This window comes from Pseudopipra pipra, chromosome 1 (assembly GCF_036250125.1).
Source record: "Pseudopipra pipra isolate bDixPip1 chromosome 1, bDixPip1.hap1, whole genome shotgun sequence".
Taxonomy (NCBI): Eukaryota; Metazoa; Chordata; class Aves; order Passeriformes; family Pipridae; genus Pseudopipra; species Pseudopipra pipra.
This window is the reverse complement of record NC_087549.1, coordinates 153,065,501-153,085,543: the sequence shown is the minus strand read 5'-3', so window position 1 is coordinate 153,085,543 and position 20,043 is coordinate 153,065,501. Positions and strand designations below refer to the sequence as shown.

Sequence of the window (20,043 nt, the reverse complement as noted above, 5' to 3'; positions counted from 1 at the left end):
TGCTCAGCCTCAGCCCCGCTACATCTTAGGATCACCCCCCAAAATGAAACCCAAGACATTCTAATGATTGCAGCAGGCCATAGGTTATTTATTCGGAGTTTGGGGTTTTTCCAGAGCGTGAAAATGATAACCAGAAATTGAAGCGTCAAACTGCTCAGGAAGGAGTATTAAATCTGTAAATCCTCAGCCTAACGCGTCCTTCTGGCCGACTTACTTCAAACTGAGGATGTCCAGCAGCTTAAAAGAGCTTTTCGTGTAGCCCATCAATTTAATTTATATAAATACTCCTGTAACATTACCTTTATTAATTCCAGAAAGAAGTTTTGTCTGTTTCTAAACAGGGAGAGGGCACTTACCCAGTCCTCACCACCCGAGGAGCAAAACGTTTCCAAATGCTTTCCAAAAGTTGTACAAACCAGAACTCATTGCAGGAATTTTCCCTGGCAGCAGAATCTGCAATTATGTCCTTGTCTGAGGAGAAATTCAGACGAGGTTTTAGATGAAAAAAATCCCCTGCTGAGAATAGAGTAGCAATGCTGAAATCAGAGGATATTTTAGAAGTCGGGAATGCGGCAAAAGTGGTTTTTTTTTTCAGATGTAATTTGTCTATAGTTTAATGGTTGCTGTCACCACAGTATTTGAACATCTCATGAAGTTTTAACACCTAGATTCTGTCCTTATTAGGGCTGATACCACATGATTGTGCAAGTGGTCCCTAAGGAATCCTGTCACTGGAGTTGTCACACAGGTTTGCTGGTCCTTGGGGATACTTGCATGGTAAGCTATCAAAAAATGTGAAAAAAAAGTGTAGCACAGTCTGGTCCTAAATTATTTAGCTGTGAAATGCTCTTATAAAGCAGTAGGGTGTTATTTACCTCACTTTTACATGGTAACTGAGAAACAAAACTACTGAGAAGTTGAGTTATAGTAGGTCTGCAGGAATTCCTTGCTAGAATCAAAATTTGACAGCACGTCTCCTTGATTTCCTTAATCTTCAAATAAATTATTAATTCCCTTTTACCTGCACTTTTTTTGCTTTTCTGTCCTCAGAATGTGAACTTGCTAGAGGCAGATGAAAAAAATAAATAAGTAAAAAGTCTCAAAAAAACATGGAAATGAACTACTTGCTCTTGATGAAAGTAGTAAACACTGTGAGCAATAAAAAAAGAGTTAATTTCAAGCCCTGATTATTTTAATAAAGACACAAATTGGAAAGAAGTTCTGATCCCTTGAGAGATAAGCTCTTAAGATCATGTCTAGGACTACAGCTGATAAATATGCAGCTTGATGAAGAAAGAGATACCCAAAAGAAAGAGTTTCTGAAGCACATTCTGAGGCCAGTCCTTTGAAACATGAAACACTGAGTTACAAATGAAGATTTTTTCCTCGTGTTCCTCTCTGGGAGCTGCTGCAGATGCTGCTCTGGTCACATCCTGTGCCCATTGAAACCAGTGACAAAGTCCCCATTGATGGCAGTGACTCTGGCTGTAGCCTGTGTGAGGGGGATTATGCTCGGTGTAGTTATGAATAATTACTTCTGTGTAATTCTAGTTTTTGATATGCCATCAATTTGAGAAATGCCCCCTTTTATAGGCTTAAATTTTCACGGTCAGGTTCCAGTCCTGTGGACAACTTTTGCAGGCACCAAGATCCGCAGATCCAGCTCATCCTACCTCAAATCCACTTTAGAGATTTCTTAGTGATACAATTTATGCCTAAAAATCCACATTGACAGCTCTTGGTTCCAGCTTCTCGGCTGGAAGCTGCATTCTTTCCTGAGGCAGAGCCTGTTTGGCTGCAGGAGATTGAAAATTAGGAGGATACAAAGCCACTGTGGAGCAGCTACGGAGCCTAGGGGCACTTTGGGGTAAAACTGCTTGAATTGGGACACACACTGTATTTTCCAAAGTGCCTTTGATTACCTTAGTAATTATTAGTCTACATGTGGCCGTGGAAGCTTGAACTAAGAAGCTTTTGTTTAGGTATTTATAGAGGCTTTTCCTTATCTTTTTTTCCAAATTCCATACATGGAACCTGAGTCTGAAATGGGAAACAAGGTGGTTTTTTTTTCTGAGCAACAGGTTGTTGGTAGAGGACCTAGTGCCTGAAAAACCTCTGCTCTGCTGAGTATTTTCCTACCTAATTTGTTGCATAAGGAGGAAAAGGAATTTCCAACAAAGCTTTTCATTATCTGGGGTGTTTGGGTTGAGGGGGGTGGTGCTGAAAATACTTCTGTGAGACAAATTCACAGCTGCTTGTTCCAAATCTCGCTGTAACTGCTCTGCAGATTCTGTTTGGAAATGGATGTGAAGTGTTGACACCAGGAGAAGAACTGAGTCAGAGCTGTTCCCAGAGGTCACTGAAGTCTTGAGCACTGAGAGATGCTCAAAAGTTTACAGAATTCTACAGTTCTGTGGAAAAATTCTACCAGCCTATGGCAAATTCTACAGTTAAATTTAAAAACTTGTTTTACTTAAGAACAGATGAGCACCTGAAGTGCTTCCTTCAATCAGTCAACCACACAAAACCACTCCTTTGATATTTTTTATAATTATTGCAGACCAGAAGAACTGAAAAATGGTTTTAATTATGCAGAGCCTCGTTGCTGAGCAAACAAGAAGCTAAAAATGAAAAGCCGACGGGCGGTTTGTCTGTTAAGAAAACTGAAACAGCGAAAAGGTGCTTCATTAAAAAATCCCCAGGTCAGCATTTGAGTGCAGAGTTTAGATGTTAAAGGGAAGGAAATGGTGTGACTAAAGCAAAACTTCTATCCTAGGACTTGCTTTTGCTGAAAAGGAGCATGGATGTGGTTCCAGGGATATCTGTAACCTCAGATATCCAAATGCTCCCTGCAGTTCTCTACGCTCAAGCTTCCCTTTCCTCTGGGATTTCCTGTGAACCCAGTTAATACCTGAACCACTAACACGCTTCCTAGAGGATTACTGAGCTTCCCCCCATCCTTCCCTAAAGCTTTAGGAGTGTTTCCATCCCTGGTGTGAGTAGGTGGCCCCATCTGCTATCCAGGCAGTAACCAGAACTGGTTAATGACTGCCCCAACAGAATAGAGATATCAGCAACTCATTAATCCATTATGTGGGAATTGCTTAATGGGGCAGGGAATATTCCTGTACTTCTGGCTTCTTCACACCCTGAAACCCCCATTTCATCTAAACTGGTGTCTGGGGCTTTAAATGGACACGATGCCTGCGGGTTGTTACCTGCAGCTTGCTGAGACTAGAAACAAAACCAGCCAGGTGCTGAGGGGCAGGTGAGTTTGGGAGCCCTGAGGTTTCCTCCTCCAGCTGCCTCTGCTCTCCCTGGATGAACACAGAGCTTCGATCTCCTTGGCTCGTGAATCCCAACAGTGCCAAAATCTCACCCAGAAAACAAGCAAAAGCAAATGCTGTCAAGAAACCTGAATATGAGTGAGATCAGGGGCTGGAACAGCATTTAATGTGGTTTCTGTGTAATTCTCTGAGCTGCTACAGGATGATCCCTACCTCTAAACCTTCCTGTCTACCTTGCTGCTTATTTCATTAGTAACTGAGTTCTCCCCAGATAATTAAAAACAAAACAAAACAAAACAAAACATTTTGCTCCTTTAATGTGTGTAGATAAAGAGCTTGAGGATTTTACATTTCCGTAACCAATAAATGTCTGATGTGTGGGTTGGTGTCTTGTGAGTGTCTCAAGTCACATTTGGCCTGATCCAAACCCCAGAGCAATTGGCTATTTTTTTCATTTACTTCAAGGGGTTATAACTCAGGGATATGGAAAAAAAAACCCACCAACCCTGATGTCTTGTTAGTAATCAAAACTATTCTTTAAGCAAAGGAAGAAGTTCTACTACCTCATATCAGACACGATTTACCCATGCAATAATACTCGAACTGGGTCAAAACCCAGAGATTTGTTTATACAACATATAATTAACCAGTGAAACTTGGTGCTGCAGGAAATCGTGGAAGTTAATGATACAATGTCTGGGTTTGCATGTGGAGTCTTGTGTGGAAGCCAGTAAGTGGGACAAGCTACAGAACAGCAACACAAGGGAGTTTTTACCCTTTCCAATAAAATTAGACTGTTTGTGTTACCGTGTTCTTGCCACCTCCCATCTGTTTCTCTGTGTCTCTTATCTCCTGTATTAAATTTGGAGCTCTTGGAATGGATGACAACAGAGGGCTTTTACCAGGGGCTTTGACAACCCGTATCGGTCTTCTGTCGGTAAAAGGAATAAGGCAATTTTGCCTAAAAGCCTCCTCTTGTTCAGAAATGACACCGAGGTAGGGATTGGAAATAAAAAATGGGACTGAACAAGCAGGAAAAAAAAAAAGGGAAAATTCATACATATTGCTGGAGGCAGCTACATGGCCCCATAAGAGGCCTGGTATGAAGTGTAATATCCCCAGGATCACTCAGATTCAAACTAATATTTAATTAATAGCTTTTTGAGGGGAAAAATATACGATGATTCCTCTCCACTGGATTTTTTTCCCCTTTCCTTTTTCCCCTAAGTTTAGTTTACCTTTTTACCTTTGCATTATTAAAGATGTATAAACCCGGCTCGACGTTCTCACCATCTGAGAACACTCTGTTGTGCAGCTGGAAATGCTCGAAACTGAGTCAGCTCAGGTACTTCAGAGCTTGTTAGATTTAGCTCAGACAGTTCCTGCAGCCTGGGGGCTCGCAGGAGGGTTTGGTAATTGGCTGTGGTGCAGATGTACCCAGAAATTCGGGGCCCTGCCTATGCTGGGGACCATCAGAGCAGCTCTGCAGACCAGCAGAGGTTCATCAGTTTGCTGTGCTGAGCCAGAAATGACTTCATGCAGTGCTGGTGGAACACCCTGTCTCTGCTCTCCCAAACTTACTGCTTCCAGGAGTGGGACATGTGGCACGGAAAGGCGGGAGCCAGTTCCAAGCAGAACCAGCCAAGTTCTGGCAGGGCTTTACCAGCCCAGGTTCAGCAACTGCATCTCTCCTAAACCCAAACTGGCCCCAGAACAAGGGCAGCTCCATTTGTATGCACTGCTGATCCCCAACCATCAGCTCATATGGAAACCACACTGACTCCACACAAAGCCATCTCGGGTGCAGATAAATCCATACAGCTGCCAGGGCTTTAAAAATAAAGAATTCAAGTCCCAGGGCAGAAGGAACTGGGGGAAACGTGGCGGCCCCCGAGAGCTGGGAGGTCAAACTAATTGATACAGCGCTTTGTTCTGCTGTTACAGCGGTGAATCTGCAGCTGAGGCTCCGGAGCAGAATGATGATGGCAGGGAGAGCAGTGCCAGGAAGGAAAAGCTGAGCAGTTGGCAGAGCCGTGGCTGTGACGAGGTGGGGAATTCTCAGGAGATCTGAACAGGCAAAAGGGAGCAGCTCCCTGCGCTTGAACCTGGGGGAGGAATGGAGAATCCTGGGAACAAAAGAGGGCACTGAGGAATTCAGGTCAGCATGTCAAGGGAGATGATTCTTCCCCTGTATTCTGTCCTCATGGGACCCCACCTGGAGTTCTGTGTGCAGCTCTGGAGTTCTCAGCACAAGATGGACATGGATTTGTTGGAATGAATCCAGAGGAGGCCATGGGGATGCTCTGAAGGCCTGAGCCCCTCCACTCTGGAGCCAGGCTGGGAGAGCTGGGGGTGCTCACCTGGAGAAGAGAAGGCTCCAGGGAGACCTGAGAGCCCCTTGCAGGGCCTAAAGGGGCTCCAGGAGAGCTGGAGAGGGACTGGGGACAAGGGATGGAGGGACAGGACACAGGGAATGGCTTCAAACTGCCAGAGGGCAGGGTTAGATGGGATATTGGGAAGAAATTCTTGCCTGTGAGGGTGAAGAGGCCCTGGCACAGGTTGCCCAGAGAAGCTGTGGCTGCCTGGAAGTGTTCAAGACCAGGTCGGATGGGGCTTGGAGCAACCTGGGCTAGTGGAAGGTGTCCCTGCCCATGGCAGAGGGGTTGGAACAAGATGATCTTTGCAGTCCTTTCCAACCCAAACCGTTCTGTGACTTTATAACTCTACAGAATTCTGGCTTGTGGATACAGGGAGGATGGATTCCTGCAGGGAGTTCCTGCGAAGAAGTGGGCGGTTTCCATAGGAGGAATGAAGGATCTCCAGAAGTCCTCGACTGGCACAGTGTGCTTAGAGAACAGCAGCAACAAAACATGCAGTGCCTCCTGGTAGCAGCACCAGTAATAACCATCAAGATTAATATTGATGTTGATATAAATAAAGCTATATGCAATTATGATCAGCTACGGTCAGGAAGGTATTATTTTTCCGGGATTGAACAATTAAGTGCAGTGTGTGCACTTACAGACAGAGAATGTTGGAAGGGAAGGATTTATATTGTTTTCTGAAACGTTCAACACTGGCCACTGTCAGAGACAGGAAACTGCATTGATCTGTTTGGGAATGACAATTTCTCTTCCCTGCAACAGCAGCAAAATATCTGTGCTGGGAGTTCAGTGCTTTGGCCTCACTTAATTCAATATTGAAAGGTTGTGGTGGGCACAGATACATAAAACTGCTGGCGTGATGTAGTGAGAATCTTGTTTATGCCTCTGTATGGAAAGAGTTTGTCTTAGGATAAGGCAGGAGCTTAAAGTAAAAGCTGAATGTAAACATGGAAATAAAATGTAAATCAGGGATCAGCCAGTTTCCAGTCTGCTCCCTTACAGTGCAAGCCAAAACTTCCCTCTCAGTCTGAGAAATGGCCACATATGAAACCACACAGAGATTTCCAAAATCATAGAATTACAGAATGGTTTGAATTGGAATGGACCTTTTAAAGGTCATCTTGGTCCAACCCCCTGCCATGGGCAGGGACACCTTTCACTAGACCAGGTCACTCCAAGCCCTGTCCAACCTTGGACTTCCAGGGATGGGACAGCCACAGCTTCTCTGGGAAACAAGGCTCTTCCACAGTCAGTGGCACCTATGGCATTTATCTGATCCTGAGTAAACAATGTAAACCAGCAATAAACTGCCCCTCCCAAAAAAACCCAAACTCACAAATCCAAGACCCCTCCAAACAGATGATTTCTTTTGCTTCAGGAATATCACAAATCCTCAGCTATTGGTGCCTCAGGAAGGTTAAGCAGGATGTACCTGAACCGGAGAGGTGTCATCTTGGTGAGATATCCTGTACCTACAGCTTGTCAAAGGTTTCCTGATTAAATTGTGTGCACTTGTCAGTTGAAGAGAGATATCTGTTGTTGTTCTGATGGATTATGGATCAGCTGGGAAATCAGTTGTGTCACATTCTGCTACACCCAGATTTAGCCCTGGTGCTCAAATCTGTCAAGTGTTTATTCAGGGCAACTTGAGGGCCTTTGGGAGAATAATAATGAACAACTGAGCTTTTTACCATCACAATAATAATGGAGTTTTAATGGTGAATTAAGGAACAGAATGGGAGAAAATCCAGCCATGAAGCTGTTGCTGCCAGTTGCTACCTAACTAAATAGTCAGATATGGAAGTGTTAGTGGGTCTGGGTAAACGAAGGAGTGATATAATCGCACAGTGTCTATAAACATAAATCAGGATCAATAAAATACTTGCTGCATGGATTCAGCCTCAGATTCTGAGGCAAGAAACAGCTATAAACCCATAGATAGGTTTCTTTATAAACCCCAGGGAACTGGGGTTGTTTAGCCCAGGGAAAAGGAGGCTCAGGGGGGACCTTCTCGCTCTCTGCAAGTCCCTGACAGGAGGGGGGAGCTGGGGGGGGGTGTCGGGCTCTGTTCCCAGGGAACAAGGGACAGGACAAGAGGAAACTGCCTCAAGTTGTGCCAGGGGAGGTTCAGATTGGATACTGGGGAAAATTTCTGGAAGGAGAGGGTTGTCAAGCATTATTACAGGCTACTCAGGGAAGTGGCAGAATCACCAGCCTTGGAGGGATTTAAAGGACGTGTAGATGTGGCACTTGGGGTGGTTTAGTGGTGGCTTTGGCAGTGCTGGGTTAATGGTTGGACTTGATGATCTTAGAGGTCCTTTTCCAACCTAAACCATTCTGTGATTCTACTCCACAGTTCTCTATTCCTGGGCTTTTAGATCTTGGCTGCACTAGAAAATGTCTCTACCATGTTCTGTTGAGTGCTGGCCAGTCCAGTGCTGGTGGCCAACATGTGCAGAGGTGGCCAGACTGAGAGGCACAGAGCAGAAAAAGGCTTTGAGTACAATTTCTGACCCCAGCATCGGATGCACTTGGGTCTAGTTAAAACATATGGGCCAAGGAAAATAATTGGAAAACCTCATTAGAGGCTATTTAATCTCATCTCCGTGGGCACGTTTTCTCCTGCGTGCCCTGCTGGCACTGACAAGTAAGATGTGGCTGAATCAAATTCTCCTGGCATTATATATAGAAATAAACTGTGTCCCCTAATTTTCAGGGAAAAACAATTAATTGAAAAAAACCTGTGTCTCTGCCTTAATTTTCTTCCTATTTTCCTCTCTGCCAGAGCACCACATCAATCATTTTCCTCCTCTCAAGTCAACCTCTGCTGTTGACTTGTCTCAAACAATTGTAGGATGAACCTGCTGTCAGAAACCACCTTCTGATACTTGGCCTGACTGACCCCTGGCAGGAGCTCACTCCCACCTTCTGTACACCTTTTATTTGTTGTTCTACTTACAGGGAAATGAAGGGGAAAGCCATAAAAATAACGAGCACGTAAACAACTCTGCTGGGGAGCAAACAGCTCTGAGGAAGAGCCGTGAAAAATCACAGGGAGCAGAGAAAGTCTCCCCAGATAAATGTGACTATTTAGGGCACCCAGACAGTAATTGCTGTGTTTGCAAAAGTCAGTGTGAATGTACCACGTTATTCCCAGCAAACATCGTGTTCAGTGGATGCAGCCCATTTTCTGTTCCCCAGGATGGTGATTTTCTTATGGTTTGTTCTCTCCCTAATTGTCCAGACTTTCCAAGTAATTTTCCTATTTCTTTGGCCTCTCACTTGCGGTTTTATAGGTTGTTACAAGCGCTGGTGAAATGTGATGTGTGAAAACTGAGAGGAGTTAATTTGGAGTGGGTGTAACGGGAGTGCTGTAGTGCCATGGTTGGATGAGCTTTGTCCTAGAAGGCAGATTTCTGGGAGAAACAATATCCATGAGCAGAGGCATCATTTGCTGAGGGCAATGAAATGTGGGCTCTCGGGAGGAAAACTGAGAAAACAAAATTGAAACCACTTCTAAGCCTGAGCCTTCCTCCCTGACTGCTGGGATTTGTATAAATGCAAATACACCGTCATTTCCTACATCCTTCCGTGCTTAACACCTGCCAAATATCCTCCTGTTTGGCCACTGTTTGTTCTGCAGGATGCAAGGGATGTGTGGGCATCTCTCAGGAAGCAGCTCTCTGGATCAGACTGCACAGAGGTGGATGTGGGAGCAAGATGGGAGAGTTTCTGGGAGGGTGGGGAGGCCCTGGCACAGGTTGCCCAGAGAAACTGTGGCTGCCCCAACCCTGGAAGTGTCCAAGGCCAGGTTGGATGGGGCTTGGAGCAACCTGGGATAGCAGAAGGTGTCCCTGCCCATGGCAGAGGGGTTGGAACAAGATGATCTTTACGGTCCCTTCCAACCCAACCCATCCTGTGACTGTGGGATTGTTCAGGGCCAATTTTTGCTGTCTTCTTTTGCACATCTTTATTAAGACGAGTCACTCTGTAGATCTGAGGCAAAGCTGCTCCTCTTCCCCATCAGCAAAGGAATCAACTGGGTAGCAGATGACTCACCTTCTCCTGCTGCACCACTGCCAGGGAACATCTGTGCTACCATCACCTCCAGATGCTCATCTCCCGAGGCCAACCCCAAATCATCCTAATTAAATTAAATCGAATTAAAATCTATGGGCTTTTTGAAGCAAAGAAGGCTGTGTCGCTTTTTAAAAATGCTTTGTATTTTTGCTCTACTCTCCCATTATAATACCTACAAATTACCTTTGTTTTGGAGAGCAAGCTGGGATTTTCCATTATCCCAAAATTTCAAAACTTTAAACGTCATATTTCACATGGTGTGGCAAAGCACTTCCCAAAGGATGGTTAAATGTGGCACTTGAGGACATGGTTTAGTGGTACAGGGTTGACAGTTGAACTCAATGATCTTAGAGGTCTTTTCCAACCCAGATCATTCCATGAGGCATCTCAAAGGTTGCATCCCTGCAGAGGTGGGGTGAGCAGTAACACCACTGTTACTCATTGGATGAGCAGAGTTACACCACGTAGTGTCAGTGTAGGTGCCACAGTCCCTCCTCCTGTGTTAAACCTGTCCCTGGGATTCATTAAACAGCAGCACATTAGAGGAGCTGTTAGCTCTGATTCTGTCAGACCTCAATTCCCCCTCCTAATTACAACTTTTGATAAACTTTTGTAAAATTTGCAGCTCTCCATTCCTGTGCGTTCAGCATGACAGTGCTACAGCAGCAGGGTGTATTTGTGTGGTGGATGATGTTGTTTCTCCAAAGAGCTAATCCTAAAAATCCTCAGGGGAAAAAAAACCTTCTTTGAACATTATAAAACTGCATATTTGCCTGCTGCTAATTAGGCAAATATAACCTCCAGTCTGAATCTTCTTGGAGACTGGGGACGAGAAAAATACCCTGAGAGCAGGTGGGGAAGGGTTAACAAAGGAAACTCCTGCTGTGGAATTGAAATATTCTTTCTGGCTGGGAGAAAGCAGGAACACTCATCAAGCACACAGGCTCTTCATTTGGTGTCTGACAGTGCCCCAGGGGACAGGGAAATGCTGCAAACCAAGGTCAGTCCTCCCTCTTTGAAGGGATGAATTCCTGCGTGCTGGCTCTGGGGTTGGACCTCCAGCTCAGCCAGACCCATCAGTGACACAGGGCAGGCAAAAAAAAAAACCCTGAAAAAGGCAGAAGTATCAGCACCCAAATCCTCAGACCCAGAGAGCTAAAAAGGATGAGGAAATTATCCAATCTGACCTCATTTGGGACTGGATTTTCCCCAATTATTTCTCCATAGAGTCTGACAATTGTCATTTAAGGGGGCACTAAAAGTCAGTAGCCTGGGGATGGCAGCCAAATTAAAATTCCACCTTCTCAAGTTGGGAATCAGAGGAGAAAATTAAACAGTTTTTAGGATCAAATTCTACAAAGAATTATGTATGCACATACCCAATGGACTAGGTGGATATATATAAAGCAATGAGGATGGTCAGACAGTAGTGGGAACACTTCTCCATGGCTGTCTGTACTGTTCAGTTGTTGGCATTGCTTTGGGATGGTGTTGGGATCTGCTGACTGACCCAGGCATGGCCTGAGAAGGTCGTGGGCCAGCAGCTCTTGCTGGTCAGCAGAAGAAAGAATCCACCCTGTCCTGGGGGAAGAACAGAAACAGAGATAAGGCACACCAACAGGAGCCCTGATCTCAGGTCAGAGGATGAACCCTGCCCTTCTTTATTTACAGGTATGGATATAATTGATCAGCCTATTTCTGGGCCAAAAAAAATGCCTGAGCATTTAAACTACATCTTGCCAATGCTTTTCAGATGCCACAGCACCGCCTGAGGAGGAGGAGGAGGAGCAATTATGTCTCTGTGGAGGGAGAACTGTCATAACATTTATCCAGAGCTGAATGACCTGTTCCCAAGAAATAGCAAAGCTCTCCAGTATCAAGCAGATGACAATTTTTAAAGCCTGAAGATGCTGTGATTTACAGGGGGAGCCAGAACAGAGAGAGAGGGAGGCTCTGTGTTAAGGAGAACAAACCTGCAACCAGCTCCCTCACAGACTCTGCTAAGTCCTGGTCAGCTTGGGAAGCTCCTGGCCTGTGTCTGATCTGAAATGTTAATACAGCATGACAAGAGGATGTTCAGAGTGAGAGGAGGCTTTCACTGGGATTTTGCATGTGCCACTGAGCTCTCCAACCCCCTCCCTTCTCCTCAAGAAGGAGCTGTGGCTGCCTGTGCTGGAAGGAGCTCTGATAACAGTTCAGTCATAGCCTTGGGTCATTCTGCTCTGCTAGGAGTGTGTAGGAGGACCTGCTGTGGGATGACACATTTGGGTTTGGATCAGGGTTGATGTTGGGGTTTGGCAGACTTAGATGAGATATGAGGAAGAAATTCTTCCCTGTGAGGGTGGGGAGGCCCTGGCACAGGTTACCCAGAGAAGCTGTGGCTGCCCCATCCCTGGAAATGTTCAAGGCCGGGTTGGACAGGGCTTGGGGCAACCTGGGCTAGTGGAAGGTGTCCCTGCCTGTGGCACGGGGTGGAACTGGATGGGCTTTAAGGTCCCTTCCTAACCAAACCATTCCATGATTCTCTGATAAGAAGACTGCCATGAATGTTTCCTGGACCCTTCTCTTCTCCAGGTAAACACCTCAAGCTCTCCCAGCCTGTCTCTGAGGGTTTCCAGCCCTCAGAGCATCTTCAGGTCTCTTTGAAGGGTCCATGCAGGAGACAAACATTGCCTCATCACTGCCCTCCTGGCTGCCCCACTGGTTTGATCCCAGCAAAGGCAGAGCCTATGGGAACATCTACACAGTGCTGCACCCTGAACTGGTGGCCCTTAAAGGCCTCGAGGTGAGCCCAGCCCCTGAGGACTGTTGTTTGCACACCAGGAATTTCACACCACCTGCCTCTCCAAAGCAGGGCCTTTGTGAGGTGTGGGGACAAACAGTGATGGGGGAGGAGGTGACTGTCACAGCCTTGAGTGCACCAACAGGTTCTGCAACCTCCTCCCTACCCCTCCTGCCAGTGCTCAGGGTCGGCCCTGACATAGGGCAGCTGTTACCTTGGATCTGCTATGGAAATGTGAGAATTCCTGCTCGGTGTTTTTGCCCATGAACCCTCCAGCCCTCCACTTGAGAGCTGTGTTTCAGCACAAGCTCTTGCCCCTGCTCCTTGCCTGAGCTGGGGGGCAGGTCTGGCCCTGCCCTGCCCTGCAGTCCTTTCCTGGCAGAGGGAAGGAAGAAGAGGGAGGTCAGAGTAATATAAAAAAAGTCAAAGCTTATTCCCATTCCGTTCATTTCAGTATTAAAACGGTGGGATTCTTTCCCAGCATAAATGTTTAATTGATTATTAATTCCCTTTCCAGAGGCACCGTGTCCTTTAGTCCCTGTTTCACACGGACTGCAAATGGAGCACGGAATGAAACCCCAGTGATGGGGCTGCATTTATCAAAAAGCACATCTGCCTTCTTGCTTATGCTGGTCAGGCTTTTAGAAGTCAAAGTACTCGGGGCACCCTGCTGATAAAAATATTCCGAGCTGCTGCTTGACTCCGGGGTGGAGGTAATGTGAAACCTCCTCAAAGCAGCACTGACTTAAACACTCTCACCTCCTCCTGCCCCCTCCTTTGGTTGCACCACATGCCCTGGGGCTCTGCTCTGAACTGAGCGCGGAGCTGACAGGGCTCAGAGAGAGGAGTAGGTGCATCCCCTCTCTTTTCTGGCTCCGTTCTCTGATCTGTCTCTCAGCTCTCCTCACCAAAACCACCGTGTCAGAGAGGGACAGGGATGAACAGCGAGGCGTGGGAAGACTTCAAGCCACCTGTGTCACTTTGACCTCCTGTGAAACCAGGGCAGAAAGCAAAAAGCTGCTGGGAGCTGCCTGGAGGATCCCTCCGCTTGCTTTGTCCTTGGAATGTGAGCTGGGGAGTGAAAGCAGAGGGGAAGCCCAGAGGCTTGCTCAGGGTGCAGCAGACAGTGGCAGTAGGAGCAGTGGAAACAGTCTGAATGTAAATCATGGGGAAGACACATGAGAACTCAGGGTAAATTCATAATTAAAAAAAGAACCCCAACCGACGAACATATGCCAGAAGGTCAGTGTGTATTTGCATATTTCAATATTAATACAGGGGAAGAAGAGATGGTTTTCATGCTGTGCACAGCTGAGCTGTGGAACTCCCTGCCAGAGGTTGTGGGTGTAGAAAACTTACCTGGGTTAAAAGAGAAATTAAGAAAGCACTTTAGAGAGATCTCTTGAGGATTACCAAGTAAAAAAAAAACACATCAGGGTCATGAAATCATCTGAGATGAAAGTAGTTGGAAGCTCAAGTTGGTTGGGGGAAGTATCACTTGTTCTTTGACATCTGCTTATGGACACTTCTGAAAACAGGGTAGTGGACTACTTGTGCCTTAGGTTTGAATCAGTATCCTGCCCTTTGCCCTTATGACAGGATTTATTTATTAACAAGAAACCATTAAGATGAATATGACAAAGCTGAATAATTATTTAATGACTCTTCTTGTATTAAAACAAACCTGATACGCTGAGAACATTGAAAGAAGCCAACATTACACTTCTTAGGTCTATGTAATGGGATGCATTCAATTCAGGGAGAGCAGCCAGACAGATAAACCTCCCACGTGTTCATCAAATGCTCACAAAATTGAGGATTTACATTACAAATCATGACATGTTCTTCTATAATAATAACGTAGAGCAAATAGAAGGATTTACCTCCTGTTACAACATTAAATAAGCTGTTCTGGAGGTTAACAAACCGACTTCCCAAATTCCTAGGAAATGAAAATTTAAGGCTTTTCTTCCTGTGTTCCTCCATCACGGGTATTTTGGGAGGTAATGAAATGAGCACTGTGATGTGATTCAGAGACCAGCATTACTGTGGGAATGTAGAGTTCAGCCCAGGGGCTTTCACTGATGTGGTGGTGACACAGAGTGTTTGGAGACATGACTCATGACAGCCCATTACCCTGCTGAGAGAAATGTGGCTGCTACAGAAGAAACACTGGCTACAGACCAGGGCCTTGAGCTACCTGGCCTTGCCAGCCACTATCAGAGGAGTGTTGTGACCCACTATAAAATCATGGAATCATTTAGGTTGGAAAAGACCTCTGAGATCATCGAGTCCAACCGTTCACCCAGCACCGCCGTGTTCCCCACTAAACCATGTCCCCAAGGGCCACATCCACACGCCTTTGGAACACTCCCAGGGATGGGGACTCCATTGCTTCCCTGGGCAGCCTGTTCCAATGCCTGACCACCCTTTTGGTGAGGAAATTTTTTCCCAATGTCCAACCTAAACCTCTCCTGGTGCAACTTGAGGTCATTTCCTCTGGTCCTGTCACTCGTTACCTGGAGAGGAGACCAACCCCCACCTGGCTACGACCTGTCTTGGATAAGATATCAAATCTCCACTCAGAAAATGACTGATATCTCCTCCAGCATCTTTTCACTGAGGCTGTGGTTCCTGGACAGGTATAAATTTGAGCATGCAGAGGAGGTTTTAATCTTACACTCTTTCCCCATTTAGCTGATGCTTTGGATTCACAGTTTGCATATCTAAGATCAATGGTTTTGGAAGGGACCTTGAAGACCATCTTGTTTCACCCTCTGCCATGGGCAGGGACACCTTCCACTATCCCACATTACTCCAACCCCTGGCCAGCCTGGCCTTGGACATTTCCAGGGTTGGGGCAGCCACAGCTTCTCTGGGCAACCTGTGCCAGGGCCTCACCACCCTCATAGCCAAGAATTCCTTCCCAATATCCCATCTAACCCTGCTGTCTGCCAATGCAAAGCCATTCCCTGTGTCCTGTCCCTCCATCCCTTGTCCCCAGTTCCTCTCCAGCTCTCCTGGAGCCCCTTCAAGCACTGGAAGGGGTTCCAAGATGTCCTTGGAGCCTTCTCTTCTCCTGGATGAACACCCCCAGTTCTCAGAGGTGCTCCAGCCCTGTGATCAACTTAATGGCAAGCGTGGAATAAATATTTATCTTAAAAGATAAAGATTTAAAACTTTTTTCTGCTTCCTCTTCAGTTCTGTTGTGTCCTGTCTGTTCAGTGTATGTCAAGAAGCTATGCCAGCAGCAGAAGCAGAGGGTGGTACAGCAGAGATAGCTCAAGGAGTCGAAGCAGTTCTTACCACAGTTACAAGAGCTGTAGGTAAGAAGTTGTAGGGAAGAATTTCTTCCTAATCTCTACTCTCTCCCTGCCCCCAGACACACAGCAGTGGTTTAACTCCACTATTGAGACACACACAAGGTGCATCCACATACCATAAATAAGAGTTTGTGAAATGCATAAAGACTGCCAGAGCCTCCTTTTTCAGACTTGGGTGTACCTTTCCTTTTAAGCAGAGCTGTGTGCTGTCAGCTGGATAATTCACAATTGTTTACCTTGGAACCAGCACCGTGGCCTTTTAAGCCCAGTGTTTGTGCCCAGCCCTCCTGCTCACTCAGGAAGTGTTGGGGAAGACATTTGAGCTCCAACAAGCCATTATGTCTATTTTGACACAATCATCAAATGCCAACTTGTATTCACCCAGAAAGCTGCCAAGGGTTTTGCATGTCAGTGTGTTTTCTTCTAGTTTAATTTAAACCTCTTAGGGCAAGTCTCAGTATTTGCCATGCTCTGTTCTTTCCTACTCATGGCTGGGATCATTAAATCCTAAGGAAATCCTGATGGCAAGCAACCTAATAAAGCAGTCCTTTGTTTTGTGGTTGGCATGATAATTCAAACAGAAGGTCAGGCAAAAAATCATGTTTTCCTGAGTGGGTGAGCACCCCGCCTCTTTCTTACCCCCATGCCACGGCCATAAGAAGTGAATTTGCATTTAATACAAGAGATGAAAGTGTAAAAACTCATTCAGTGACTTATTTTCACAGCAAGGCACTGCTGGCTGGCACTTCCACAGCTTCCCAGGGATTTAGGGACTACTGCAGAAGCTTGTACAATCCCCTTGGCTGGGCTGCCTGACCCTGAACTGACCCACTGTAGAGAACCTTGAGGAAGGAAACCTTAAAATATTTTCAAACCTTAAAATATATTAAATTTATCTGCTTTGCCACCTCTTATCCACGTGACTTGGCATCCTTTCCATCACTTGGCATTCAGGATCAGGAAAGTGGCCTGGCTACATGGCAAACTGGGAGCTGCTGCAATTTCAGGCTGTGCCCTGGGTTTGCTTGCTTTGGGTTTTTTTTTGTTTGTTTGTTTGTATTGATTAATGCAAGATTCTCCCAACACTCCAGTATTCAGTGGTGCATGATTATGTTTATTTTCTTTGCCCCAGATACTCAGTCCATGCTTTACTCTACAGTTTTCACTTTGACATAAGGATTTTCTGCTTCAAAATGGAAGCAAAGACTGGCTTCAAATTCCCTGGCAAAGCTTCTCATATGGGATACAGATCATCTCAGCTTATCTGGCTCAAGCCTGTCTGCACATAACCTTGTTTTCCTTGGAAGTTCAGTGTTGCTCTGTGCTTCATTGTTCACATTTCTCACAGGTGGAGCTGTGGCAAGAGAAAAATCACCTTACTGTGTCTCTTCTGCACCACTGGGCAGATCACTGCTGATGTAGATGGAAACATTTGTTCCTTATAATTGTTTGGATTGAGCCTTCAACCTGGAAGTGTCCAAGGCCAGGCTGGACAGGGCTTGGAGCAACCTGGTTTGGTGGAAGGTGTCCCTGCCCAGGGCAGGGGTTGGAACTGGATGAGCTTTAATGTCCCTTCCAACCCAACCCATTCTGGGATTCTATAACACAAATGGGAGTACAGATGCAGCAACTGCTCAGCAGTCAGTGTACCCACTGTGTTGTGAACTTGCTTGGTCACCAACTTCTAAGAAAGGTCTAAAAACTGGAGGAAAAAACCTACCAAGCCACTTTAAGTGGTGACAGCAAAGAGGGAGCTGTTCCCTTCAAAGGCAGAGTGAACGAGATCAAAATACACCAAAGCACATCCTGCGTGGCTGCAAGAAGTCTTTGGAATTAAGCTCATCTATTGCTGTTCCCCAGCATCCCAAAAACATCCTTTTCCCATACATGACCAACAGGAAGAATCCAAGGAAACCCTCAGCAGGGATGGAATCGTGAAAAAATACAGACTTGCAGCAGTGTGGTGTTTTCCTGAGAAGTGGAAGCTGTTAGAACAGCAGATATTGTCTCTATGTCAAGATTTTTGGAATTCAGAGCTCCCATGTTCAAGTGATTTATTGTTTGCTATTTTTACTCCGCTGTTTTTTCAGATGAATGTCCTGGGAGAAGAGAGTTTGTGATGTGTTATTGTCCCAACACTCACAATGAGAATCACAGAATTGTATCAGAGAGAGGTTTGGGTTGGAAGATCATTAAAGCTCATCCAGTTCTACCCCCTGCCATGGGCAGGGACACCTTCCACTATTCCAGGTTGCTCCAAGCCCATCCAACCTGGCCTTGGACACTTCCAGGGATGGGGCAGCCACAGCTTCTCTGGGCAACCTGTGCCAGGGCCCCACCACCCTCACAGGGAAGAATTCCTTCCCAATATCTAATCTAAATCTCTGCTCTTTTAATTTCAAACCATTCCCCCTTGTCCTATCTCTATCTGACCATGTAAAAAGCTGCTCTGCCACTTTTTTATAACCCCTTGTAAGCACTGAAAGGCTGCCATGAGGTCTCCCTTGAGCCACCTCTTCTCCAGGCTGAACAACCCCACGACCATGAACAACCTCAAGGATCAGGGGTCGATGCCAGATGTGGAGCCTCCTGACTTGTCTCTATGCCTGGCACCCCCAGGAGGAAGGAAGATGGCAAATCTGCTTTGCATCCCAGCTCATCTTGTGCAGCAGCTCCTAATTAAAAACAAAAATCCATCTGTCATTTGGGATGTAGAGAGTCCATCCTGAAGCACCAGCACAAGAGCTGAGCTACAGAGCTTGGTTTTGTTTCACCCAAGAGCTCCCAGAAGGGCCAGGTGATCTGGCTGCAGTGTCCCAGCTCTGTGAATGTATCACTGGGAAAATCTCACCGTTTCCCCCCCTTCCTTGGCTGCTGCTGGTGCTCCAGCACGGCTCCCACTGCTCAGCTGGATGAGTACTCCCATCTTCAGGCCCTGCACCCCATCCCCCTCCCTGTCTCCACACCCCAGCCCCAGCCTCATCCACATACCTACAGCCCATCCTCACACTCTACCCTCATGCCCATCCCCAGACCCATCCTCATCCTCAGTCCCATCGCCACACCCTATGCTCATCTCCACACCCCATTCCCAATCCCATCTGCATCCCAATCCTCATTCTCAGCCCCACTCCCATCCCCAGCTGCAGCCTCATCCCCATTCCAACCCCCATCCCCATTCCCATTCTCATTCCCATCCGTAGTCCCATTCCCACACCCCATCCCTATCCCTATCCCCAGCCTCATCCCTACACCTCATTCCCATCCCTATGTGCATCCCAATCCCCATTCACATCCTCATACCCCATCCCCACCGCCACCCCCATCCCCATCCTCATCCCCATTCCCACACCCCATCCCCATTCCTGCACCCCAGTCCCAGCTCCATTCCCAGCTGCAGCCCCATCCTCATCCCTACACTTTATCTCCATCCCCATCTGCATCCCAATTCCCATTTCCACCCCCACACCCCATCCCCAGCTGCAGCCCCATACCCATCCTCATCCCCACCCCCAGTCCCATTCCCCCACCCTGTCCCCAGCCTCATTCCCACATCCCATCTCCATCCCTACACCCCAATCCCATTCCCATATGCATCCCTACACCGCAGTCCCATCCCCATCTGCATCCCAATCCCCATCCCCACACCCACACACCATTCTCATCCTCATTCCCGCCCCCAGTCCCATTCCCAGACCCCATCTCTATCCCCAGCCTCATCCCTACACCCCAATCCCATCCCCATCTGCATCTCCATCCCCATCCCCACACTCCATCCCCACTCCACACTTCATTCCCATCCCCATCCCAGCACCCCATTCCTATTCCCATCCTCATCCCCACACCGCATCCCCACACCCCATCCCGTCCTCACACCCCATACCGACCCCCACCTCCATCCCGGCCCCTATCTCCATCCCCACACCGCATCCCCGCACCCCATCCCATCCCCACACCCCATCCCATCCCATCCCCACACCCCATCCCATCCCATCCCCACACCCCATCCCCGCACCCCATCCATCCCATCCCCACACCCCATCCCATCCCCACACCCCATCCCATCCCATCCCCACACCCCATCCCATCCCATCCCCACACCCCATCCCCGCACCCCATCCATCCCATCCCCACACCCCATCCCATCCCCACACCCCATCCCATCCCCACACTCCATCCATCCCATC

At 47.0% G+C, this 20,043-nt stretch overlaps 1 long non-coding RNA gene across 4 annotated transcripts in view; it reads right to left on the bottom strand.

The window, feature by feature from the left end:
• Window positions 1-16,949: 16,949 nt before the first annotated feature.
• LOC135404764 (uncharacterized) overlaps window positions 16,950-20,043 on the bottom strand; it is a 204,261-nt gene continuing 201,167 nt past the window's right edge. For 2 of the 4 annotated variants that reach the window (XR_010425722.1, XR_010425720.1), the window contains exons 2-3: window positions 18,409-18,531; window positions 16,950-17,210 (exon numbers count right to left, since the gene is read on the bottom strand). This is a non-coding gene — a long non-coding RNA (uncharacterized LOC135404764). The other 2 variants (XR_010425721.1, XR_010425719.1) reach the window with 2 other exon arrangements.